The 20,000-nt window shown below is 37.7% G+C and overlaps 12 non-coding genes and 72 pseudogenes across 12 annotated transcripts; all 84 read left to right on the top strand.

The window, feature by feature from the left end:
• Nucleotides 1–72: 72 nt before the first annotated feature.
• Nucleotides 73–191, top strand: LOC148468553 (5S ribosomal RNA; annotated as a pseudogene).
• A 115-nt stretch (nt 192–306) lies between these two features.
• On the top strand, nt 307–425 carry LOC148468552 (5S ribosomal RNA; annotated as a pseudogene).
• Nucleotides 426–541: 116 nt separating this feature from the next.
• LOC148468551 (5S ribosomal RNA) lies at nt 542–660 on the top strand (annotated as a pseudogene).
• Nucleotides 661–776: 116 nt separating this feature from the next.
• Nucleotides 777–895, top strand: LOC148468550 (5S ribosomal RNA; annotated as a pseudogene).
• A 116-nt stretch (nt 896–1,011) lies between these two features.
• On the top strand, nt 1,012–1,130 carry LOC148468549 (5S ribosomal RNA; annotated as a pseudogene).
• Nucleotides 1,131–1,246: 116 nt separating this feature from the next.
• LOC148468548 (5S ribosomal RNA) lies at nt 1,247–1,365 on the top strand (annotated as a pseudogene).
• Nucleotides 1,366–1,480: 115 nt separating this feature from the next.
• Nucleotides 1,481–1,599, top strand: LOC148468547 (5S ribosomal RNA; annotated as a pseudogene).
• A 115-nt stretch (nt 1,600–1,714) lies between these two features.
• LOC148468546 (5S ribosomal RNA) lies at nt 1,715–1,833 on the top strand (annotated as a pseudogene).
• A 116-nt stretch (nt 1,834–1,949) lies between these two features.
• Nucleotides 1,950–2,068, top strand: LOC148468545 (5S ribosomal RNA). The gene has a single exon (XR_015873635.1). It is a non-coding gene; the product is annotated as a 5S ribosomal RNA (ribosomal RNA).
• Nucleotides 2,069–2,184: 116 nt separating this feature from the next.
• Nucleotides 2,185–2,303, top strand: LOC148468544 (5S ribosomal RNA; annotated as a pseudogene).
• A 115-nt stretch (nt 2,304–2,418) lies between these two features.
• Nucleotides 2,419–2,537, top strand: LOC148468543 (5S ribosomal RNA; annotated as a pseudogene).
• Nucleotides 2,538–2,653: 116 nt separating this feature from the next.
• LOC148468542 (5S ribosomal RNA) lies at nt 2,654–2,772 on the top strand (annotated as a pseudogene).
• A 115-nt stretch (nt 2,773–2,887) lies between these two features.
• LOC148468541 (5S ribosomal RNA) lies at nt 2,888–3,006 on the top strand (annotated as a pseudogene).
• A 116-nt stretch (nt 3,007–3,122) lies between these two features.
• On the top strand, nt 3,123–3,241 carry LOC148468540 (5S ribosomal RNA; annotated as a pseudogene).
• Nucleotides 3,242–3,356: 115 nt separating this feature from the next.
• Nucleotides 3,357–3,475, top strand: LOC148468539 (5S ribosomal RNA; annotated as a pseudogene).
• Nucleotides 3,476–3,591: 116 nt separating this feature from the next.
• LOC148468538 (5S ribosomal RNA) lies at nt 3,592–3,710 on the top strand (annotated as a pseudogene).
• Nucleotides 3,711–3,825: 115 nt separating this feature from the next.
• Nucleotides 3,826–3,944, top strand: LOC148468537 (5S ribosomal RNA; annotated as a pseudogene).
• Nucleotides 3,945–4,060: 116 nt separating this feature from the next.
• Nucleotides 4,061–4,179, top strand: LOC148468536 (5S ribosomal RNA; annotated as a pseudogene).
• A 116-nt stretch (nt 4,180–4,295) lies between these two features.
• Nucleotides 4,296–4,414, top strand: LOC148468535 (5S ribosomal RNA; annotated as a pseudogene).
• Nucleotides 4,415–4,529: 115 nt separating this feature from the next.
• On the top strand, nt 4,530–4,648 carry LOC148468534 (5S ribosomal RNA). The gene has a single exon (XR_015873870.1). It is a non-coding gene; the product is annotated as a 5S ribosomal RNA (ribosomal RNA).
• A 116-nt stretch (nt 4,649–4,764) lies between these two features.
• On the top strand, nt 4,765–4,883 carry LOC148468533 (5S ribosomal RNA; annotated as a pseudogene).
• Nucleotides 4,884–4,999: 116 nt separating this feature from the next.
• Nucleotides 5,000–5,118, top strand: LOC148468532 (5S ribosomal RNA; annotated as a pseudogene).
• A 115-nt stretch (nt 5,119–5,233) lies between these two features.
• LOC148468531 (5S ribosomal RNA) lies at nt 5,234–5,352 on the top strand. The gene has a single exon (XR_015874121.1). It is a non-coding gene; the product is annotated as a 5S ribosomal RNA (ribosomal RNA).
• A 116-nt stretch (nt 5,353–5,468) lies between these two features.
• LOC148468530 (5S ribosomal RNA) lies at nt 5,469–5,587 on the top strand (annotated as a pseudogene).
• Nucleotides 5,588–5,703: 116 nt separating this feature from the next.
• LOC148468529 (5S ribosomal RNA) lies at nt 5,704–5,822 on the top strand (annotated as a pseudogene).
• A 116-nt stretch (nt 5,823–5,938) lies between these two features.
• On the top strand, nt 5,939–6,057 carry LOC148468528 (5S ribosomal RNA; annotated as a pseudogene).
• Nucleotides 6,058–6,173: 116 nt separating this feature from the next.
• On the top strand, nt 6,174–6,292 carry LOC148468527 (5S ribosomal RNA; annotated as a pseudogene).
• A 116-nt stretch (nt 6,293–6,408) lies between these two features.
• LOC148468526 (5S ribosomal RNA) lies at nt 6,409–6,527 on the top strand (annotated as a pseudogene).
• A 115-nt stretch (nt 6,528–6,642) lies between these two features.
• On the top strand, nt 6,643–6,761 carry LOC148468525 (5S ribosomal RNA; annotated as a pseudogene).
• Nucleotides 6,762–6,877: 116 nt separating this feature from the next.
• LOC148468524 (5S ribosomal RNA) lies at nt 6,878–6,996 on the top strand (annotated as a pseudogene).
• A 116-nt stretch (nt 6,997–7,112) lies between these two features.
• LOC148468523 (5S ribosomal RNA) lies at nt 7,113–7,231 on the top strand (annotated as a pseudogene).
• A 116-nt stretch (nt 7,232–7,347) lies between these two features.
• On the top strand, nt 7,348–7,466 carry LOC148468522 (5S ribosomal RNA; annotated as a pseudogene).
• A 116-nt stretch (nt 7,467–7,582) lies between these two features.
• LOC148468521 (5S ribosomal RNA) lies at nt 7,583–7,701 on the top strand (annotated as a pseudogene).
• Nucleotides 7,702–7,816: 115 nt separating this feature from the next.
• Nucleotides 7,817–7,935, top strand: LOC148468520 (5S ribosomal RNA; annotated as a pseudogene).
• Nucleotides 7,936–8,050: 115 nt separating this feature from the next.
• On the top strand, nt 8,051–8,169 carry LOC148468519 (5S ribosomal RNA; annotated as a pseudogene).
• Nucleotides 8,170–8,285: 116 nt separating this feature from the next.
• Nucleotides 8,286–8,404, top strand: LOC148468518 (5S ribosomal RNA). Its single transcript, XR_015873634.1, has one exon. It is a non-coding gene; the product is annotated as a 5S ribosomal RNA (ribosomal RNA).
• Nucleotides 8,405–8,520: 116 nt separating this feature from the next.
• Nucleotides 8,521–8,639, top strand: LOC148468517 (5S ribosomal RNA; annotated as a pseudogene).
• A 115-nt stretch (nt 8,640–8,754) lies between these two features.
• LOC148468516 (5S ribosomal RNA) lies at nt 8,755–8,873 on the top strand (annotated as a pseudogene).
• A 116-nt stretch (nt 8,874–8,989) lies between these two features.
• LOC148468515 (5S ribosomal RNA) lies at nt 8,990–9,108 on the top strand (annotated as a pseudogene).
• A 115-nt stretch (nt 9,109–9,223) lies between these two features.
• LOC148468514 (5S ribosomal RNA) lies at nt 9,224–9,342 on the top strand (annotated as a pseudogene).
• A 116-nt stretch (nt 9,343–9,458) lies between these two features.
• Nucleotides 9,459–9,577, top strand: LOC148468513 (5S ribosomal RNA; annotated as a pseudogene).
• Nucleotides 9,578–9,692: 115 nt separating this feature from the next.
• On the top strand, nt 9,693–9,811 carry LOC148468512 (5S ribosomal RNA; annotated as a pseudogene).
• A 116-nt stretch (nt 9,812–9,927) lies between these two features.
• LOC148468511 (5S ribosomal RNA) lies at nt 9,928–10,046 on the top strand (annotated as a pseudogene).
• Nucleotides 10,047–10,162: 116 nt separating this feature from the next.
• On the top strand, nt 10,163–10,281 carry LOC148468510 (5S ribosomal RNA; annotated as a pseudogene).
• A 115-nt stretch (nt 10,282–10,396) lies between these two features.
• LOC148468509 (5S ribosomal RNA) lies at nt 10,397–10,515 on the top strand. The gene has a single exon (XR_015874379.1). It is a non-coding gene; the product is annotated as a 5S ribosomal RNA (ribosomal RNA).
• A 116-nt stretch (nt 10,516–10,631) lies between these two features.
• On the top strand, nt 10,632–10,750 carry LOC148468508 (5S ribosomal RNA; annotated as a pseudogene).
• Nucleotides 10,751–10,866: 116 nt separating this feature from the next.
• On the top strand, nt 10,867–10,985 carry LOC148468507 (5S ribosomal RNA; annotated as a pseudogene).
• Nucleotides 10,986–11,100: 115 nt separating this feature from the next.
• Nucleotides 11,101–11,219, top strand: LOC148468506 (5S ribosomal RNA; annotated as a pseudogene).
• A 116-nt stretch (nt 11,220–11,335) lies between these two features.
• Nucleotides 11,336–11,454, top strand: LOC148468505 (5S ribosomal RNA; annotated as a pseudogene).
• A 116-nt stretch (nt 11,455–11,570) lies between these two features.
• LOC148468504 (5S ribosomal RNA) lies at nt 11,571–11,689 on the top strand (annotated as a pseudogene).
• A 115-nt stretch (nt 11,690–11,804) lies between these two features.
• On the top strand, nt 11,805–11,923 carry LOC148468503 (5S ribosomal RNA). Its single transcript, XR_015873869.1, has one exon. It is a non-coding gene; the product is annotated as a 5S ribosomal RNA (ribosomal RNA).
• Nucleotides 11,924–12,039: 116 nt separating this feature from the next.
• Nucleotides 12,040–12,158, top strand: LOC148468502 (5S ribosomal RNA; annotated as a pseudogene).
• A 116-nt stretch (nt 12,159–12,274) lies between these two features.
• On the top strand, nt 12,275–12,393 carry LOC148468501 (5S ribosomal RNA; annotated as a pseudogene).
• Nucleotides 12,394–12,508: 115 nt separating this feature from the next.
• On the top strand, nt 12,509–12,627 carry LOC148468500 (5S ribosomal RNA). Its single transcript, XR_015874120.1, has one exon. It is a non-coding gene; the product is annotated as a 5S ribosomal RNA (ribosomal RNA).
• Nucleotides 12,628–12,743: 116 nt separating this feature from the next.
• LOC148468499 (5S ribosomal RNA) lies at nt 12,744–12,862 on the top strand (annotated as a pseudogene).
• A 116-nt stretch (nt 12,863–12,978) lies between these two features.
• LOC148468498 (5S ribosomal RNA) lies at nt 12,979–13,097 on the top strand (annotated as a pseudogene).
• Nucleotides 13,098–13,213: 116 nt separating this feature from the next.
• LOC148468497 (5S ribosomal RNA) lies at nt 13,214–13,332 on the top strand (annotated as a pseudogene).
• Nucleotides 13,333–13,448: 116 nt separating this feature from the next.
• Nucleotides 13,449–13,567, top strand: LOC148468496 (5S ribosomal RNA; annotated as a pseudogene).
• A 116-nt stretch (nt 13,568–13,683) lies between these two features.
• On the top strand, nt 13,684–13,802 carry LOC148468495 (5S ribosomal RNA; annotated as a pseudogene).
• A 115-nt stretch (nt 13,803–13,917) lies between these two features.
• On the top strand, nt 13,918–14,036 carry LOC148468494 (5S ribosomal RNA; annotated as a pseudogene).
• Nucleotides 14,037–14,152: 116 nt separating this feature from the next.
• Nucleotides 14,153–14,271, top strand: LOC148468493 (5S ribosomal RNA; annotated as a pseudogene).
• Nucleotides 14,272–14,386: 115 nt separating this feature from the next.
• On the top strand, nt 14,387–14,505 carry LOC148468492 (5S ribosomal RNA; annotated as a pseudogene).
• Nucleotides 14,506–14,621: 116 nt separating this feature from the next.
• On the top strand, nt 14,622–14,740 carry LOC148468491 (5S ribosomal RNA; annotated as a pseudogene).
• Nucleotides 14,741–14,856: 116 nt separating this feature from the next.
• LOC148468490 (5S ribosomal RNA) lies at nt 14,857–14,975 on the top strand (annotated as a pseudogene).
• A 115-nt stretch (nt 14,976–15,090) lies between these two features.
• LOC148468489 (5S ribosomal RNA) lies at nt 15,091–15,209 on the top strand. The gene has a single exon (XR_015874378.1). It is a non-coding gene; the product is annotated as a 5S ribosomal RNA (ribosomal RNA).
• A 116-nt stretch (nt 15,210–15,325) lies between these two features.
• On the top strand, nt 15,326–15,444 carry LOC148468488 (5S ribosomal RNA). The gene has a single exon (XR_015874097.1). It is a non-coding gene; the product is annotated as a 5S ribosomal RNA (ribosomal RNA).
• Nucleotides 15,445–15,560: 116 nt separating this feature from the next.
• On the top strand, nt 15,561–15,679 carry LOC148468487 (5S ribosomal RNA; annotated as a pseudogene).
• Nucleotides 15,680–15,793: 114 nt separating this feature from the next.
• On the top strand, nt 15,794–15,912 carry LOC148468486 (5S ribosomal RNA). Its single transcript, XR_015874119.1, has one exon. It is a non-coding gene; the product is annotated as a 5S ribosomal RNA (ribosomal RNA).
• Nucleotides 15,913–16,028: 116 nt separating this feature from the next.
• Nucleotides 16,029–16,147, top strand: LOC148468485 (5S ribosomal RNA; annotated as a pseudogene).
• A 116-nt stretch (nt 16,148–16,263) lies between these two features.
• Nucleotides 16,264–16,382, top strand: LOC148468484 (5S ribosomal RNA; annotated as a pseudogene).
• A 116-nt stretch (nt 16,383–16,498) lies between these two features.
• Nucleotides 16,499–16,617, top strand: LOC148468483 (5S ribosomal RNA; annotated as a pseudogene).
• A 116-nt stretch (nt 16,618–16,733) lies between these two features.
• LOC148468482 (5S ribosomal RNA) lies at nt 16,734–16,852 on the top strand (annotated as a pseudogene).
• Nucleotides 16,853–16,967: 115 nt separating this feature from the next.
• On the top strand, nt 16,968–17,086 carry LOC148468481 (5S ribosomal RNA). The gene has a single exon (XR_015874117.1). It is a non-coding gene; the product is annotated as a 5S ribosomal RNA (ribosomal RNA).
• Nucleotides 17,087–17,202: 116 nt separating this feature from the next.
• Nucleotides 17,203–17,321, top strand: LOC148468480 (5S ribosomal RNA). Its single transcript, XR_015873900.1, has one exon. It is a non-coding gene; the product is annotated as a 5S ribosomal RNA (ribosomal RNA).
• A 116-nt stretch (nt 17,322–17,437) lies between these two features.
• LOC148468479 (5S ribosomal RNA) lies at nt 17,438–17,556 on the top strand (annotated as a pseudogene).
• A 350-nt stretch (nt 17,557–17,906) lies between these two features.
• LOC148468478 (5S ribosomal RNA) lies at nt 17,907–18,025 on the top strand (annotated as a pseudogene).
• Nucleotides 18,026–18,141: 116 nt separating this feature from the next.
• LOC148468477 (5S ribosomal RNA) lies at nt 18,142–18,260 on the top strand (annotated as a pseudogene).
• A 116-nt stretch (nt 18,261–18,376) lies between these two features.
• LOC148468476 (5S ribosomal RNA) lies at nt 18,377–18,495 on the top strand (annotated as a pseudogene).
• Nucleotides 18,496–18,611: 116 nt separating this feature from the next.
• Nucleotides 18,612–18,730, top strand: LOC148468475 (5S ribosomal RNA; annotated as a pseudogene).
• A 115-nt stretch (nt 18,731–18,845) lies between these two features.
• On the top strand, nt 18,846–18,964 carry LOC148468474 (5S ribosomal RNA; annotated as a pseudogene).
• Nucleotides 18,965–19,079: 115 nt separating this feature from the next.
• Nucleotides 19,080–19,198, top strand: LOC148468473 (5S ribosomal RNA; annotated as a pseudogene).
• Nucleotides 19,199–19,314: 116 nt separating this feature from the next.
• On the top strand, nt 19,315–19,433 carry LOC148468472 (5S ribosomal RNA; annotated as a pseudogene).
• A 116-nt stretch (nt 19,434–19,549) lies between these two features.
• On the top strand, nt 19,550–19,668 carry LOC148468471 (5S ribosomal RNA; annotated as a pseudogene).
• Nucleotides 19,669–19,783: 115 nt separating this feature from the next.
• LOC148468470 (5S ribosomal RNA) lies at nt 19,784–19,902 on the top strand (annotated as a pseudogene).
• The last annotated feature ends 98 nt before the right edge of the window (nt 19,903–20,000 follow it).

The following is a 20,000-nucleotide window of genomic DNA, read 5'->3' as shown; positions in this document are numbered from 1 at the left end:
AATTTTTTCAACTTCTCAATGAATTTACTTGAGTTAAGAAGTAATAGAGGTCTAAAATTAATGTTTTTGAGCACCTACAGCCAAACCACACTGGACATGCCCAATATCGTCTGATATTGGAAGCTATGCAGTGTTGGGCCTGGTTAGTACTTGAATGGGAGACCACCTGGGAATACCAGGTGCTGTAGGTAATTTTATACTGCCATAACATTCTTTTCCATTACATTTTACATTTCATTTTTCAACTTATCATTGAATTTACTTGAGTTAAGAAGTAAAAGAGGTCTAAAGATAATGTTTTTGAGCACCTACAGCCAAACCACACTGGACATGCCCAATCTCGTCTGATCTTGGAAGCTATGCAGTGGTGGGCCAGGTTAGTATTTGGATTGGAGACCACCTAGGAATCCCAGGTGGTGTAGGTAATTTTATACTGCCATAACAGTCTTTTCTACTACATTTTACATTTAATTTTTTCAACTTATCAATGAATTTACTTGAGTTAAGAAGTAATAGAGGTCTAAAGTTAATGCTTTTGAGCACCTACAGCCAAACCACACTGGACATGCCCAATCTCGTCTGATCTTGGAAGCTATGCAGTGTTGGGCCTGGTTAGTACTTCGAGGGGAGACCACCTGGGAATACCAGGTGCTGTAGGTAATTTTATATAGCCATTACATTCTTTTCTATTACATTTTACATTACATTTTTTCAACTTATCAATGAGTTTTCTTGAGTTAAGAAGTAAAAGAGGTCTAAAGTTAATGTTTTTGAGCACCTACAGTCAAACCACACTGGACATGCCCAATCTCGTCTGATCTTGGAAGCTATGCAGTGTTGGCCCTGGTTAGTACTTGGATGGGAAACCACCTGGGAATACCAGGTGCTGTAGGTAATTTTATACTGCCATAACATTCTTTTCTATTACATTTTACATTTAATTTTTTCAACTTATCAATGAATTTACTTGAGTTAAGAAGTAATAGAGGTCTATATTTAATGCTTTTGAGCACCTACAGCCAAACCACACTGGACATGCCCAATCTCGTCTGATCTTGTAAGCTTTGCAGTGTTGGGCCTGGTTAGTACTTGCATGGGAGACCACCTGAGAATACCAGTTGCTGTAGGTAATTTTATACTGCCATAACATTCTTTTCTATTACATTTTACATTTAATTTTTTCAACTTATCAATGAATTTACTTGAGTTAAGAAGTAATAGAGGTCTTAAGTTAATGGCTTTGGGCACCTACAGCCAAACCACACTGGACATGCCCAATCTCGTCTGATCTTGGAAGCTATGCAGTGTTGGGCCTGGTTAGTACTTGGATGGGAGACCACCTGGGAATACCAGGAGCTGTAGGTAATTTTATACTGCCAAAACTTTCTTTTCTATTACATTTTACATTTCATTTTTCAACTTATCATTGAATTTTCTTGAGTTAAGAAGTAATAGATGTCAAAAGTTAATGCTTTTGAGCACCTACAGCCAAACCACACTGGACATGCCCAATCTCGTTTGATTTTGGAAGCTATGCAGTGTTGGGCCTGGTTAGTACTTAGATGGGAGACCACCTGGGAATACCAGGTGCTGTAGGTAATTTTATACTGCCATAACATTCTTTTCTATTACATTTTACATTTCATTTTTCAACTTATCATTGAATTTAATTGAGTTAAGAAGTAAAAGAGGTCTAAAGTTAATGTTTTTAAGCACCTACAGCCAAACCACACTGGACATGCCCAATCTCGTCTGATCTTGGAAGCTATGCAGTGTTGGGCCTGGTTAGTACTTGGATGGAAGACCACCTAGGAATCCCAGGTGCTGTAGGTAATTTTATACTGCCATAACAGTCTATTCTATTACATTTTACATTTAATTTTTTCAACTTATCAATGAATTTACTTGAGTTAATTAGTAATAGAGGTCAAAAGTTAATGCTTTTGAGCACCTACAGCCAAACCACACTGGACATGCCCAATCTCGTTTGATCTTGGAAGCTATGCAGTGTTGGGCCTGGTTAGTACTTGGATGGGAGACCACCTGGGAATACCAGGTGCTGTAGGTAATTTTATACTGCCATAACATTCTTTTCTATTACATTTTACATTTAATTTTTTCAACTTATCAATGAATTTACTTGAGTTAAGAAGTAATAGAGGTCTAAAGTTAATGGTTTTGGGCACCTACAGCCAAACCAAACTGGACATGCCCAATATCATCTGATCTTGGAAGCTATGCAGTGTTGGGCCTGGTTAGTACTTGGATGGGAGACGACCTGGGAATACCAGGTGCTGTAGGTAACATTATACTGCCATAACATTCTTTTATATTACATTTTACATTTCATTTTTCAACTTATCATTGAATTTACTTGAGTTAAGAAGTAAAAGAGGTCTAAAGTTAATATTTTTGAGCACCTACAGCCAAACCACACTGGACATGCCCAATCTTGTCTGATCTTGGAAGCTATGCAGAGTTGAGCCTGGTTAGTCCTTGGATGGGAGACCACCTGGAAATACCAGGTGCTGTAGGTAATTTTATGCAGCCATAACATTCTTTTCTATTACATTTTACATTTAATTTTTTCAACTTATCAATGAATTTACTTGAGTTAAGAAGTAATAGAGGTCTTAAGTTAATGGCTTTGGGCACCTACAGCCAAACCACACTGGACATGCCCAATCTCGTCTGATCTTGGAAGCTATGCAGTGTTGGGCCTGGTTAGTACTTGGATGGGAGACCACCTGGGAATACCAGGAGCTGTAGGTAATTTTATACTGTCATAACATTCTTTTCTATTACATTTTACATTTCATTTTTCAACTAATCATTGAATTTACTTGAGTTAAGAAGTAAAAGAGGCCTAAAGTTAATGTTTTTGAGCACCTACAGCCAAACCACACTGGACATGCCCAATCTCGACTGAACTTGGAAGCTATGCAGTGTTGGGCCTGGTTAGTACTTGGATGGGAGACCATCTGGGAATACCAGGTGCTGTAGGTAATTTTATACTGCCATAACATTCTTTTCTATTACATTTTACATTTAATTTTTTCAACTTATCAATGAATTTACTTGAGTTAAGAAGTAATAGAGGTCTAAAGTTAATGGTTTTGGGCAACTACAGCCAAACCACACTGGACATGCCCAATCTCGTCTGATCTTGGAAGCTATGCAGTGTTGGGCCTGGTTAGTACTTGGATGGGAGACCACCTGGGAATACCAGGAGCTGTAGGTAATTTTATACTGCCAAAACATTCTTTTCTATTACATTTTACATTTCATTTTTCAACTTATCATTGAATTTACTTGAGTTAAGAAGTAAAAGAGGTCTAAAATTAATGTTTTTGAGCACCTACAGCCAAACCACACTGGACATGCCCAATCTCGACTGACCTTGAAAGCTATGCAGTGTTGGGCCTGGTTAGTACTTGGATGGGAGACCACCTGGGAATACCAGGAGCTGTAGGTAATTTTATACTGCCATAACATTCTTTTCTATTACATTTTACATTTAATTTTTTCAACTTATCAATGAATTTACTTGAGTTAAGAAGTAATAGAGGTCTAAAATTATTGGTTTGGGGCACCTACAGCCAAAGCACACTGGACATGCCCAATATCGTCTGATCTTGGAAGCTATGCAGTGTTGGGCCTGGTTAGTACTTGGATGGGAGACCACCTAGGAATCCCAGGTGCTGTAGGTAATTTTATACTGCCATAACATTCTTTTCTATTACATTTTACATTTCATTTTTCAACTAATCATTGAATTTACTTGAGTTAAGAAGTAAAAGAGGTCTAAAATTAATGTTTTTGAGCACCTACAGCCAAACCACACTGGACATGCCCAATATCGACTGAACTTGGAAGCTATGCAGTGTTGGGCCTGGTTAGTACTTGGATGGGTGACCACCTAGGAATCCCAGGTTCTGTAGGTAATTTTATACTGCCATAACAGTCTATTCTATTACATTTTACATTTAATTTTTTCAACTTATCAATGAATTTACTTGAGTTAAGAAGTAATAGAGGTCAAAAGTTAATGCTTTTGAGCACCTACAGCCAAACCACACTGGACATTCCCAATCTCGTTTGATCTTGGAAGCTATGCAGTGTTGGGCCTGGTTAGTACTTGGACGGGAGACCACCTGGGAATACAAGGTGCTGTAGGTAATTTTATACTGCCATAACATTCTTTTCTATTTCATTTTACATTTAATTTTTTCAACTTATCAATGAATTTACTTGAGTTAAGAAGTAATTGAGGTCTAAAGTTAAAGGTTTTGGGCACCTACAGCCAAACCACACTGGACATGCCCAATATCATCTGATCTTGGAAACTATGCAGTGTTGGGCCTGGTTAGTACTTGGATTGGAGACCACCTGGGAATGTCAGGTGCTGTAGGTAATTTAATACTGCCATAACATTCTTTTCTATTACATTTTACATTTCATTTTTCAACTAATCATTGAATTTACTTGAGTTAAGAAGTAAAAGAGGTCTAAAGTTAATGTTTTTGAGCACCTACAGCCAAACCACACTGGACATGCCCAATCTCGTCTGAACTTGGAAGCTATGCAGTGTTGGGCCTGGTTAGTACTTGGATGGGGGACCACCTGGGAATATCAGGTGCTGTAGGTAATTTTATACTGCCATAACATTCTTTTCTATTACATTTTACATTTAATTTTTTCAACTTATCAATGAATTTACTTGAGTTAAGAAGTAATAGAGGTCTAAAGTTAATGTGTTTGAGGATCTACAGCCAAACCACACTGGACATGCCAAATCTTGTCTGACCTTGAAAGCTATGCAGTGTTGGGCCTGGTTAGTACTTGGATGGGAGACCACCTGGGAATACCAGGAGCTGTAGGTAATTTTATACTGCCATAACATTCTTTTCTATTACATTTTACATTTAATTTTTTCAACTTATCAATGAATTTACTTGAGTTAAGAAGTAATAGAGGTCTAAAATTATTGGTTTGGGGCACCTACAGCCAAAGCACACTGGACATGCCCAATATTGTCTGATCTTGGAAGCTATGCAGTGTTGGGCCTGGTTAGTACTTGGATGGGAGACCACCTAGGAATCCCAGGTGCTGTAGGTAATTTTATACTGCCATAACATTCTTTTCTATTACATTTTACATTTCATTTTTCAACTAATCATTGAATTTACTTGAGTTAAGAAGTAAAAGAGGTCTAAAGTTAATGTTTTTGAGCACCTACAGCCAAACCACACTGGAAATGCCCAATCTCGACTGAACTTGGAAGCTATGCAGTGTTGGGCCTGGTTAGTACTTGGATGGGAGACCACCTGGGAATACCAGGTGCTGTAGGTAATTTTATACTGCCATAACATTTTTTTCTATTACATTTTACATTTAATTTTTTCAACTTATCAATGAATTTACTTGAGTTAAGAAGTAATAGAGGTTTAAAGTTAATGTTTTTGAGCACCTACAGCCAAACCACACAGGACATGCCTAATCTCGTCTGAACTTGGAAGCTATGCAGTGTTGGGCCTGGTTAGTACTTGGATGGGAGACCACCTGGGAATACCAGGTGCTGTAGGTAATTTTATATAGCCATTACATTCTTTTCTATTACATTTTACATTACATTTTTTCAACTTATCAATGAATTTTCTTGAGTTAAGAAGTAAAAGAGGTCTAAAGTTAACGTTTTTGAGCACCTACAGTCAAACCACACTGGACATGCCCAATCTCGTCTGATCTTGGAAGCTATGCAGTGTTGGGCCTGGTTAGTACTTGGATGGGAAACCACCTGGGAATACCAGGTGCTGTAGGTAATTTTATACTGCCATAACATTCTTTTCTATTACATTTTACATTTAATTTTTTCAACTTATCAATGAATTTACTTGAGTTAAGAAGTAATAGAGGTCTAAATTTAATGCTTTTGAGCACCTACAGCCAAACCACACTGGACATGCCCAATCTCGTCTGATCTTGTAAGCTTTGCTGTGTTGGGCCTGGTTTGTACTTGGATGGGAGACCACCTGAGAATACCAGTTGCTGTAGGAAATTTTATACAGCCAAAACATTCTTTTCTATTACATTTTACATTTAATTTTTTCAACTTATCAATGAATTTACTTGAGTTAAGAATTAAAAGAGGTCTAAAGTTAATGTTTTTGAGCACCTACTGCCAAACCACACTGGACATGCCCAATCTTGTTTGATCTTGGAAGCTATGCAGTGTTGGGCCTGGTTAGAACTTGCATGGGAGACCACCTGGAAATACCAGGTGCTGTAGGTAATTTTATACTGCCATAACATTCTTTTCTATTACATTTTACATTTAATTTTTTCAACTTATCAATGGATTTACTTGAGTTAAGAAGTAATAGAGGTCTAAAATTAATGTTTTTGAGCACCTACAGCCAAACCACACTGGACATGCCCAATATCGTCTGATATTGGAAGCTACGCAGTGTTGGGCCTGGTTAGTACTTGAATGGGAGACCACCTGGGAATACCAGGTGCTGTAGGTAATTTTATACTGCCATAACATTCTTTTCCATTACATTTTACATTTCATTTTTCAACTTATCATTGAATTTACTTGAGTTAAGAAGTAAAAGAGGTCTAAAGATAATGTTTTTGAGCACCTACAGCCAAACCACACTGGACATGCCCAATCTCGTCTGATCTTGGAAGCTATGCAGTGGTGGGCCAGGTTAGTATTTGGATTGGAGACCACCTAGGAATCCCAGGTGGTGTAGGTAATTTTATACTGCCATAACAGTCTTTTCTACTACATTTTACATTTAATTTTTTCAACTTATCAATGAATTTACTTGAGTTAAGAAGTAATAGAGGTCTAAAGTTAATGCTTTTGAGCACCTACAGCCAAACCACACTGGACATGCCCAATCTCGTCTGATCTTGGAAGCTATGCAGTGTTGGGCCTGGTTAGTACTTCGAGGGGAGACCACCTGGGAATACCAGGTGCTGTAGGTAATTTTATATAGCCATTACATTCTTTTCTATTACATTTTACATTACATTTTTTCAACTTATCAATGAGTTTTCTTGAGTTAAGAAGTAAAAGAGGTCTAAAGTTAATGTTTTTGAGCACCTACAGTCAAACCACACTGGACATGCCCAATCTCGTCTGATCTTGGAAGCTATGCAGTGTTGGGCCTGGTTAGTACTTGGATGGGAAACCACCTGGGAATACCAGGTGCTGTAGGTAATTTTATACTGCCATAACATTCTTTTCTATTACATTTTACATTTAATTTTTTCAACTTATCAATGAATTTACTTGAGTTAAGAAGTAATAGAGGTCTATATTTAATGCTTTTGAGCACCTACAGCCAAACCACACTGGACATGCCCAATCTCGTCTGATCTTGTAAGCTTTGCAGTGTTGGGCCTGGTTAGTACTTGCATGGGAGACCACCTGAGATTACCAGTTGCTGTAGGTAATTTTATACTGCCATAACATTCTTTTCTATTACATTTTACATTTAATTTTTTCAACTTATCAATGAATTTACTTGAGTTAAGAAGTAATAGAGGTCTTAAGTTAATGGCTTTGGGCACCTACAGCCAAACCACACTGGACATGCCCAATCTCGTCTGATCTTGGAAGCTATGCAGTGTTGGGCCTGGTTAGTACTTGGATGGGAGACCACCTGGGAATACCAGGAGCTGTAGGTAATTTTATACTGCCAAAACTTTCTTTTCTATTACATTTTACATTTCATTTTTCAACTTATCATTGAATTTTCTTGAGTTAAGAAGTAATAGATGTCAAAAGTTAATGCTTTTGAGCACCTACAGCCAAACCACACTGGACATGCCCAATCTCGTTTGATTTTGGAAGCTATGCAGTGTTGGGCCTGGTTAGTACTTAGATGGGAGACCACCTGGGAATACCAGGTGCTGTAGGTAATTTTATACTGCCATAACATTCTTTTCTATTACATTTTACATTTCATTTTTCAACTTATCATTGAATTTAATTGAGTTAAGAAGTAAAAGAGGTCTAAAGTTAATGTTTTTAAGCACCTACAGCCAAACCACACTGGACATGCCCAATCTCGTCTGATCTTGGAAGCTATGCAGTGTTGGGCCTGGTTAGTACTTGGATGGAAGACCACCTAGGAATCCCAGGTGCTGTAGGTAATTTTATACTGCCATAACAGTCTATTCTATTACATTTTACATTTAATTTTTTCAACTTATCAATGAATTTACTTGAGTTAATTAGTAATAGAGGTCAAAAGTTAATGCTTTTGAGCACCTACAGCCAAACCACACTGGACATGCCCAATCTCGTTTGATCTTGGAAGCTATGCAGTGTTGGGCCTGGTTAGTACTTGGATGGGAGACCACCTGGGAATACCAGGTGCTGTAGGTAATTTTATACTGCCATAACATTCTTTTCTATTACATTTTACATTTAATTTTTTCAACTTATCAATGAATTTACTTGAGTTAAGAAGTAATAGAGGTCTAAAGTTAATGGTTTTGGGCACCTACAGCCAAACCAAACTGGACATGCCCAATATCATCTGATCTTGGAAGCTATGCAGTGTTGGGCCTGGTTAGTACTTGGATGGGAGACGACCTGGGAATACCAGGTGCTGTAGGTAACATTATACTGCCATAACATTCTTTTATATTACATTTTACATTTCATTTTTCAACTTATCATTGAATTTACTTGAGTTAAGAAGTAAAAGAGGTCTAAAGTTAATATTTTTGAGCACCTACAGCCAAACCACACTGGACATGCCCAATCTTGTCTGATCTTGGAAGCTATGCAGAGTTGAGCCTGGTTAGTCCTTGGATGGGAGACCACCTGGAAATACCAGGTGCTGTAGGTAATTTTATGCAGCCATAACATTCTTTTCTATTACATTTTACATTTAATTTTTTCAACTTATCAATGAATTTACTTGAGTTAAGAAGTAATAGAGGTCTTAAGTTAATGGCTTTGGGCACCTACAGCCAAACCACACTGGACATGCCCAATCTCGTCTGATCTTGGAAGCTATGCAGTGTTGGGCCTGGTTAGTACTTGGATGGGAGACCACCTGGGAATACCAGGAGCTGTAGGTAATTTTATACTGTCATAACATTCTTTTCTATTACATTTTACATTTCATTTTTCAACTAATCATTGAATTTACTTGAGTTAAGAAGTAAAAGAGGCCTAAAGTTAATGTTTTTGAGCACCTACAGCCAAACCACACTGGACATGCCCAATCTCGACTGAACTTGGAAGCTATGCAGTGTTGGGCCTGGTTAGTACTTGGATGGGAGACCATCTGGGAATACCAGGTGCTGTAGGTAATTTTATACTGCCATAACATTCTTTTCTATTACATTTTACATTTAATTTTTTCAACTTATCAATGAATTTACTTGAGTTAAGAAGTAATAGAGGTCTAAAGTTAATGGTTTTGGGCAACTACAGCCAAACCACACTGGACATGCCCAATCTCGTCTGATCTTGGAAGCTATGCAGTGTTGGGCCTGGTTAGTACTTGGATGGGAGACCACCTGGGAATACCAGGAGCTGTAGGTAATTTTATACTGCCAAAACATTCTTTTCTATTACATTTTACATTTCATTTTTCAACTTATCATTGAATTTACTTGAGTTAAGAAGTAAAAGAGGTCTAAAATTAATGTTTTTGAGCACCTACAGCCAAACCACACTGGACATGCCCAATCTCGACTGAACTTGGAAGCTATGCAGTGTTGGGCCTGGTTAGTACTTGGATGGGTGACCACCTAGGAATCCCAGGTTCTGTAGGTAATTTTATACTGCCATAACAGTCTATTCTATTACATTTTACATTTAATTTTTTCAACTTATCAATGAATTTACTTGAGTTAAGAAGTAATAGAGGTCAAAAGTTAATGCTTTTGAGCACCTACAGCCAAACCACACTGGACATTCCCAATCTCGTTTGATCTTGGAAGCTATGCAGTGTTGGGCCTGGTTAGTACTTGGACGGGAGACCACCTGGGAATACAAGGTGCTGTAGGTAATTTTATACTGCCATAACATTCTTTTCTATTACATTTTACATTTAATTTTTTCAACTTATCAATGAATTTACTTGAGTTAAGAAGTAATTGAGGTCTAAAGTTAAAGGTTTTGGGCACCTACAGCCAAACCACACTGGACATGCCCAATATCATCTGATCTTGGAAACTATGCAGTGTTGGGCCTGGTTAGTACTTGGATGGGAGACCACCTGGGAATGTCAGGTGCTGTAGGTAATTTAATACTGCCATAACATTCTTTTCTATTACATTTTACATTTCATTTTTCAACTAATCATTGAATTTACTTGAGTTAAGAAGTAAAAGAGGTCTAAAGTTAATGTTTTTGAGCACCTACAGCCAAACCACACTGGACATGCCCAATCTCGTCTGAACTTGGAAGCTATGCAGTGTTGGGCCTGGTTAGTACTTGGATGGGGGACCACCTGGGAATACCAGGTGCTGTAGGTAATTTTATACTGCCATAACATTCTTTTCTATTACATTTTACATTTAATTTTTTCAACTTATCAATGAATTTACTTGAGTTAAGAAGTAATAGAGGTCTAAAGTTAATGTGTTTGAGGATCTACAGCCAAACCACACTGGACATGCCAAATCTTGTCTGACCTTGAAAGCTATGCAGTGTTGGGCCTGGTTAGTACTTGGATGGGAGACCACCTGGGAATACCAGGAGCTGTAGGTAATTTTATACTGCCATAACATTCTTTTCTATTACATTTTACATTTAATTTTTTCAACTTATCAATGAATTTACTTGAGTTAAGAAGTAATAGAGGTCTAAAATTATTGGTTTGGGGCACCTACAGCCAAACCACACTGGACATGCCCAATATCGTCTGATCTTGGAAGCTATGCAGTGTTGGGCCTGGTTAGTACTTGGATGGGAGACCACCTAGGAATCCCAGGTGCTGTAGGTAATTTTATACTGCCATAACATTCTTTTCTATTACATTTTACATTTCATTTTTCAACTAATCATTCAATTTACTTGAGTTAAGAAGTAAAAGAGGTCTAAAATTAATGTTTTTGAGCACCTACAGCCAAACCACACTGGACATGCCCAATATCGACTGAACTTGGAAGCTATGCAGTGTTGGGCCTGGTTAGTACTTGGATGGGTGACCACCTAGGAATCCCAGGTTCTGTAGGTAATTTTATACTGCCATAACAGTCTATTCTATTACATTTTACATTTAATTTTTTCAACTTATCAATGAATTTACTTGAGTTAAGAAGTAATAGAGGTCAAAAGTTAATGCTTTTGAGCACCTACAGCCAAACCACACTGGACATTCCCAATCTCGTTTGATCTTGGAAGCTATGCAGTGTTGGGCCTGGTTAGTACTTGGACGGGAGACCACCTGGGAATACAAGGTGCTGTAGGTAATTTTATACTGCCATAACATTCTTTTCTATTACATTTTACATTTAATTTTTTCAACTTATCAATGAATTTACTTGAGTTAAGAAGTAATTGAGGTCTAAAGTTAAAGGTTTTGGGCACCTACAGCCAAACCACACTGGACATGCCCAATATCATCTGATCTTGGAAACTATGCAGTGTTGGGCCTGGTTAGTACTTGGATTGGAGACCACCTGGGAATGTCAGGTGCTGTAGGTAATTTAATACTGCCATAACATTCTTTTCTATTACATTTTACATTTCATTTTTCAACTAATCATTGAATTTACTTGAGTTAAGAAGTAAAAGAGGTCTAAAGTTAATGTTTTTGAGCACCTACAGCCAAACCACACTGGACATGCCCAATCTCGTCTGAACTTGGAAGCTATGCAGTGTTGGGCCTGGTTAGTACTTGGATGGGGGACCACCTGGGAATATCAGGTGCTGTAGGTAATTTTATACTGCCATAACATTTTTTTCTATTACATTTTACATTTAATTTTTTCAACTTATCAATGAATTTACTTGAGTTAAGAAGTAATAGAGGTCTAAAGTTAATGTGTTTGAGGATCTACAGCCAAACCACACTGGACATGCCAAATCTTGTCTGACCTTGAAAGCTATGCAGTGTTGGGCCTGGTTAGTACTTGGATGGGAGACCACCTGGGAATACCAGGAGCTGTAGGTAATTTTATACTGCCATAACATTCTTTTCTATTACATTTTACATTTAATTTTTTCAACTTATCAATGAATTTACTTGAGTTAAGAAGTAATAGAGGTCTAAAATTATTGGTTTGGGGCACCTACAGCCAAAGCACACTGGACATGCCCAATATTGTCTGATCTTGGAAGCTATGCAGTGTTGGGCCTGGTTAGTACTTGGATGGGAGACCACCTAGGAATCCCAGGTGCTGTAGGTAATTTTATACTGCCATAACATTCTTTTCTATTACATTTTACATTTCATTTTTCAACTAATCATTGAATTTACTTGAGTTAAGAAGTAAAAGAGGTCTAAAGTTAATGTTTTTGAGCACCTACAGCCAAACCACACTGGAAATGCCCAATCTCGACTGAACTTGGAAGCTATGCAGTGTTGGGCCTGGTTAGTACTTGGATGGGAGACCACCTGGGAATACCAGGTGCTGTAGGTAATTTTATACTGCCATAACATTTTTTTCTATTACATTTTACATTTAATTTTTTCAACTTATCAATGAATTTACTTGAGTTAAGAAGTAATAGAGGTCTAAAGTTAATGTTTTTGAGCACCTACAGCCAAACCACACAGGACATGCCTAATCTCGTCTGAACTTGGAAGCTATGCAGTGTTGGGCCTGGTTAGTACTTGGATGGGAGACCACCTGGGAATACCAGGTGCTGTAGGTAATTTTATATAGCCATTACATTCTTTTCTATTACATTTTACATTACATTTTTTCAACTTATCAATGAATTTTCTTGAGTTAAGAAGTAAAAGAGGTCTAAAGTTAACGTTTTTGAGCACCTACAGTTAAACCACACTGGACATGCCCAATCTCGTCTGATCTTGGAAGCTATGCAGTGTTGGGCCTGGTTAGTACTTGGATGGGAAACCACCTGGGAATACCAGGTGCTGTAGGTAATTTTATACTGCCATAACATTCTTTTCTATTACATTTTACATTTAATTTTTTCAACTTATCAATGAATTTACTTGAGTTAAGAAGTAATAGAGGTCTAAATTTAATGCTTTTGAGCACCTACAGCCAAACCACACTGGACATGCCCAATCTCGTCTGATCTTGTAAGCTTTGCTGTGTTGGGCCTGGTTTGTACTTGGATGGGAGACCACCTGAGAATACCAGTTGCTGTAGGAAATTTTATACAGCCAAAACATTCTTTTCTATTACATTTTACATTTAATTTTTTCAACTTATCAATGAATTTACTTGAGTTAAGAATTAAAAGAGGTCTAAAGTTAATGTTTTTGAGCACCTACTGCCAAACCACACTGGACATGCCCAATCTTGTTTGATCTTGGAAGCTATGCAGTGTTGGGCCTGGTTAGAACTTGCATGGGAGACCACCTGGAAATACCAGGTGCTGTAGGTAATTTTATACTGCCATAACATTCTTTTCTATTACATTTTACATTTAATTTTTTCAACTTATCAATGGATTTACTTGAGTTAAGAAGTAATAGAGGTCTTAAGTTAATGACTTTGGGCACCTACAGCCAAACCGCATTGGACATGCCCAATCTCATCTGATCTTGGAAGCTATGCAGTGTTGGGCCTGGTTAGTACTTGGATGGGAGACCACCTGGGAATACCAGGAGCTGTAGGTAATTTTATACTGCCATAACATTCTTTTCTATTACATTTTACATTTCATTTTTCAACTAATCATTGAATTTACTTGAGTTAAGAAGTAAAAGAGGCCTAAAGTTAATGTTTTTGAGCACCTACAGCCAAACCACACTGGACATGCCCAATCTCGACTGAACTTGGAAGCTATGCAGTGTTGGTCCTGGTTAGTACTTGAATGGGAGACCATCTGGGAATACCAGGTGCTGTAGGTAATTTTATACTGCCATAACATTCTTTTCTATTACATTTTACATTTAATTTTTTCAACTTATCAATGAATTTACTTGAGTTAAGAAGTAATAGAGGTCTAAAGTTAATGGTTTTGGGCAACTACAGCCAAACCACACTGGACATGCCCAATCTCGTCTGATCTTGGAAGCTATGCAGTGTTGGGCCTGGTTAGTACTTGGATGGGAGACCACCTGGGAATACCAGGAGCTGTAGGTAATTTTATACTGCCAAAACATTCTTTTCTATTACATTTTACATTTCATTTTTCAACTTATCATTGAATTTACTTGAGTTAAGAAGTAAAAGAGGTCTAAAATTAATGTTTTTGAGCACCTACAGCCAAACCATACTGGACATGCCCAATCTCGTCTGATCTTGGAAGCTATGCAGTGTTGGGCCTGGTTAGTACTTGGATGGGAGACCACCTAGGAATCCCTGGTTCTGTAGGTAATTTTATACTGCCATAACAGTCTATTCTATTACATTTTACATTTAATTTTTTCAACTTATCAATGAATTTACTTGAGTTAAGAAGTAATAGAGGTCAAAAGTTAATGCTTTTGAGCACCTACAGCCAAACCACACTGGACATTCCCAATCTCGTTTGATCTTGGAAGCTATGCAGTGTTGGGCCTGGTTAGTACTTGGACGGGAGACCACCTGGGAATACCAGGTGCTGTAGGTAATTTTATACTGCCATAACATTCTTTTCTATTACATTATACATTTAATTTTTTCAACTTATCAATGAATTTACTTGAGTTAAGAAGTAATTGAGGTCTAAAGTTAAAGGTTTTGGGCACCTACAGCCAAACCACACTGGACATGCCCAATATCATCTGATCTTGGAAACTATGCAGTGTTGGGCCTGGTTAGTACTTGGACGGGAGACCACCTGGGAATGTCAGGTGCTGTAGGTAATTTAATACTGCCATAACATTCTTTTCTATTACATTTTACATTTCATTTTTCAACTAATCATTGAATTTACTTGAGTTAAGAAGTAAAAGAGGTCTAAAGTTAATGTTTTTGAGCACCTACAGCCAAACCACACTGGACATGCCCAATCTCGTCTGAACTTGGAAGCTATGCAGTGTTGGGCCTGGTTAGTACTTGGATGGGGGACCACCTGGGAATACCAGGTGCTGTAGGTAATTTTATACTGCCATAACATTCTTTTCTATTACATTTTACATTTAATTTTTTCAACTAATCAATGAATTTACTTCAGTTAAGAAGTAATAGAGGTCGAAAGTTAATGTGTTTGAGCACCTACAGCCAAACCACACTGGACATGCCCAATCTCGTCTGAACTTGGAAGCTATGCAGTGTTGGGCCTGGTTAGTACTTGGATGGGAGACCACCTGGGAATACCAGGAGCTGTAGGTAATTTTATACTGCCATAACATTCTTTTCTATTACATTTTACATTTAATTTTTTCAACTTATCAATGAATTTACTTGAGTTAACAAGTAATAGAGGTCTAAAATTATTGGTTTGGGGCACCTACAGCCAAAGCACACTGGACATGCCTAATATCGTCTGATCTTGGAAGCTATGCAGTGTTGGGCCTGGTTAGTACTTGGATGGGAGACCACCTAGGAATCCCAGGTGCTGTAGGTTATTTTATACTGCCATAACATTCTTTTCTATTACATTTTACATTTCATTTTCAAATAATCATTGAATTTACTTGAGTTAAGAAGTAAAAGAGGTCTAAAGTTAATGTTTTTGAGCACCTACAGCCAAACCACACTGGAAATGCCCAATCTCGACTGAACTTGGAAGCTATGCAGTGTTGGGCCTGGTTAGTACTTGGATGGGAGACCACCTGGGAATACCAGGTGCTGTAGGTAATTTTATACTGCCATAACATTCTTTTCTATTACATTTTACATTTAATTTTTTCAACTTATCAATGAATTTACTTGAGTTAAGAAGTAATAGAGGTCTAAAGTTAATGTTTTTGAGCACCTACAGCCAAACCACACAGGACATGCCCAATCTTGTCTGAACTTGGAAGCTATGCAGTGTTGGGCCTGGTTAGTACTTGGATGGGAGACCACCTGGGAATACCAGGTGCTGTAGGTAATTTTATACTGCCATAACATTCTTTTCTATTACATTTTACATTTAATTTTTTCAACTTATCAATGAATTTACTTGAGTTAAGAAGTAATAGAGGTCTAAAATTAATGTTTTTGAGCACCTACAGCCAAACCACACTGGACATGCCCAATCTCGTCTGAACTTGGATGCTATGCAGTGTTGGGCCTGGTTAGTACTTGGATGGGGGACCACCTGGGAATACCAGGTGCTGTAGGTAATTTTATACTGCCATAACATTCTTTTCTATTACATTTTACATTTAATTTTTTCAACTAATCAATTAATTTACTTCAGTTAAGAAGTAATAGAGGTCGAAAGTTAATGTGTTTGAGCACCTACAGCCAAACCACACTGGACATGCCCAATCTCGTCTGAACTTGGAAGCTATGCAGTGTTGGGCCTGGTTAGTACTTGGATGGGAAACCACCTGGGAATACCAGGAGCTGTAGGTAATTTTATACTGCCATAACATTCTTTTCTATTACATTTTACATTTAATTTTTTCAACTTATCAATGAATTTACTTGAGTTAACAAGTAATAGAGGTCTAAAATTATTGGTTTGGGGCACCTACAGCCAAAGCACACTGGACATGCCCAATATCGTCTGATCTTGGAAGCTATGCAGTGTTGGGCCTGGTTAGTACTTGGATGGGAGACCACCTAGGAATCCCAGGTGCTGTAGGTTATTTTATACTGCCATAAAATTCTTTTCTATTACATTTTACATTTCATTTTTCAACTAATCATTGAATTTACTTGAGTTAAGAAGTAAAAGAGGTCTAAAGTTAATGTTTTTGAGCACCTACAGCCAAACCACACTGGAAATGCCCAATCTCGACTGAACTTGGAAGCTATGCAGTGTTGGGCCTGGTTAGTACTTGGATGGGAGACCACCTGGGAATACCAGGTGCTGTAGGTAATTTTATACTGCCATAACATTCTTTTCTATTACATTTTACATTTAATTTTTTCAACTTATCAATGAATTTACTTGAGTTAAGAAGTAATAGAGGTCTAAAGTTAATGTTTTTGAGCACCTACAGCCAAACCACACAGGACATGCCCAATCTCATCTGAACTTGGAAGCTATGCAGTGTTGGGCCTGGTTAGTACTTGGATGGGAGACCACCTGGGAATACCAGGTGCTGTAGGTAATTTTATACTGCCATAACATTCTTTTCTATTACATTTTACATTTAATTTTTTCAACTTATCAATGAATTTACTTGAGTTAAGAAGTAATAGAGGTCTAAAATTAATGTTTTTGAGCACCTACAGCCAAACCACACTGGACATGCCCAATATCGTCTGATATTGGAAGCTATGCAGTGTTGGGCCTGGTTAGTACTTGATTGTGAGACCACCTGGGAATACCAGGTGCTGTAGGTAATTTTATACTGCCATAACATTCTTTTCCATTACATTTTACATTTCATTTTTCAACTTATCATTGAATTTACTTGAGTTAAGAAGTAAAAGAGGTCTAAAGATAATGTTTTTGAGCACCTACAGCCAAACCACACTGGACATGCACAATCTCGTCTGATCTTGGAAGCTATGCAGTGGTGGGCCAGGTTAGTATTTGGATTGGAGACCACCTAGGAATCCCAGGTGGTGTAGGTAATTTTATACTGCCATAACAGTCTTTTCTACTACATTTTACATTTAATTTTTTCAACTTATCAATGAATTTACTTGAGTTAAGAAGTAATAGAGGTCTAAAGTTAATGCTTTTGAGCACCTACAGCCAAACCACACTGGACATGCCCAATCTCGTCTGATCTTGGAAGCTATGCAGTGTTGGGCCTGGTTAGTACTTCGAGGGGAGACCACCTGGGAATACCAGGTGCTGTAGGTAATTTTATATAGCCATTACATTCTTTTCTATTACATTTTACATTACATTTTTTCAACTTATCAATGAGTTTTCTTGAGTTAAGAAGTAAAAGAGGTCTAAAGTTAATGTTTTTGAGCACCTACAGTCAAACCACACTGGACATGCCCAATCTCGTCTGATCTTGGAAGCTATGCAGTGTTGGGCCTGGTTAGTACTTGGATGGGAAACCACCTGGGAATACCAGGTGCTGTAGGTAATTTTATACTGCCATAACATTCTTTTCTATTACATTTTACATTTAATTTTTTCAACTTATCAATGAATTTACTTGAGTTAAGAAGTAATAGAGGTCTATATTTAATGCTTTTGAGCACCTACAGCCAAACCACACTGGACATGCCCAATCTCGTCTGATCTTGTAAGCTTTGCAGTGTTGGGCCTGGTTAGTACTTGCATGGGAGACCACCTGAGAATACCAGTTGCTGTAGGTAATTTTATACTGCCATAACATTCTTTTCTATTACATTTTACATTTAATTTTTTCAACTTATCAATGAATTTCCTTGAGTTAAGAAGTAATAGAGGTCTTAAGTTAATGGCTTTGTGCACCTACAGCCAAACCACACTGGACATGCCCAATCTCGTCTGATCTTGGAAGCTATGCAGTGTTGGGCCTGGTTAGTACTTGGATGGGAGACCACCTGGGAATACCAGGAGCTGTAGGTAATTTTATACTGCCAAAACTTTCTTTTCTATTACATTTTACATTTCATTTTTCAACTTATCATTGAATTTACTTGAGTTAAGAAGTAATAGAGGTCAAAAGTTAATGCTTTTGAGCACCTACAGCCAAACCACACTGGACATGCCCAATCTCGTTTGATTTTGGAAGCTATGCAGTGTTGGGCCTGGTTAGTACTTAGATGGGAGACCACCTGGGAATACCAGGTGCTGTAGGTAATTTTATACTGCCATAACATTCTTTTCTATTACATTTTACATTTCATTTTTCAACTTATCATTGAATTTAATTGAGTTAAGAAGTAAAAGAGGTCTAAAGTTAATGTTTTTAAGCACATACAGCCAAACCACACTGGACATGCCCAATCTCGTCTGATCTTGGAAGCTATGCAGTGTTGGGCCTGGTTAGTACTTGGATGGAAGACCACCTAGGAATCCCAGGTGCTGTAGGTAATTTTATACTGCTATAACAGTCTATTCTATTACATTTTACATTTAATTTTTTCAACTTATCAATGAATTTACTTGAGTTAATAAGTAATAGAGGTCAAAAGTTAATGCTTTTGAGCACCTACAGCCAAACCACACTGGACATGCCCAATCTCGTTTGGTCTTGGAAGCTATGCAGTGTTGGGCCTGGTTAGTACTTGGACGGGAGACCACCTGGGAATACCAGGTGCTGTAGGTAATTTTATACTGCCATAACATTCTTTTCTATTACATTTTACATTTAATTTTTTCAACTTATCAATGAATTTACTTGAGTTAAGAAGTAATAGAGGTCTAAAGTTAATGGTTTTGGGCACCTACAGCCAAACCAAACTGGACATGCCCAATATCATATGATCTTGGAAGCTATGCAGTGTTGGGCCTGGTTAGTACTTGGATGGGAGACGACCTGGGAATACCAGGTGCTGTAGGTAACTTTATACTGCCATAACATTCTTTTATATTACATTTTACATTTCATTTTTCAACTTATCATTGAATTTACTTGAGTTAAGAAGTAAAAGAGGTCTAAAGTTAATATTTTTGAGCACCTACAGCCAAACCACACTGGACATGCCCAATCTTGTCTGATCTTGGAAGCTATGCAGAGTTGAGCCTGGTTAGTCCTTGGATGGGAGACCACCTGGAAATACCAGGTGCTGTAGGTAATTTTATGCAGCCATAACATTCTATTCTATTACATTTTACATTTAATTTTTTCAACTTATCAATGAATTTACTTGAGTTAAGAAGTAATAGAGGTCTA

The sequence above is a fragment of the Taudactylus pleione genome, unplaced genomic scaffold, assembly GCF_031769625.1.
Source record: "Taudactylus pleione unplaced genomic scaffold, aTauple2 ptg000967l, whole genome shotgun sequence".
Taxonomy (NCBI): domain Eukaryota; kingdom Metazoa; phylum Chordata; class Amphibia; order Anura; family Myobatrachidae; genus Taudactylus; species Taudactylus pleione.
The sequence above is the reverse complement of the archived record's forward strand: the minus strand, read 5'-3'. Positions and strand labels throughout refer to the sequence as shown.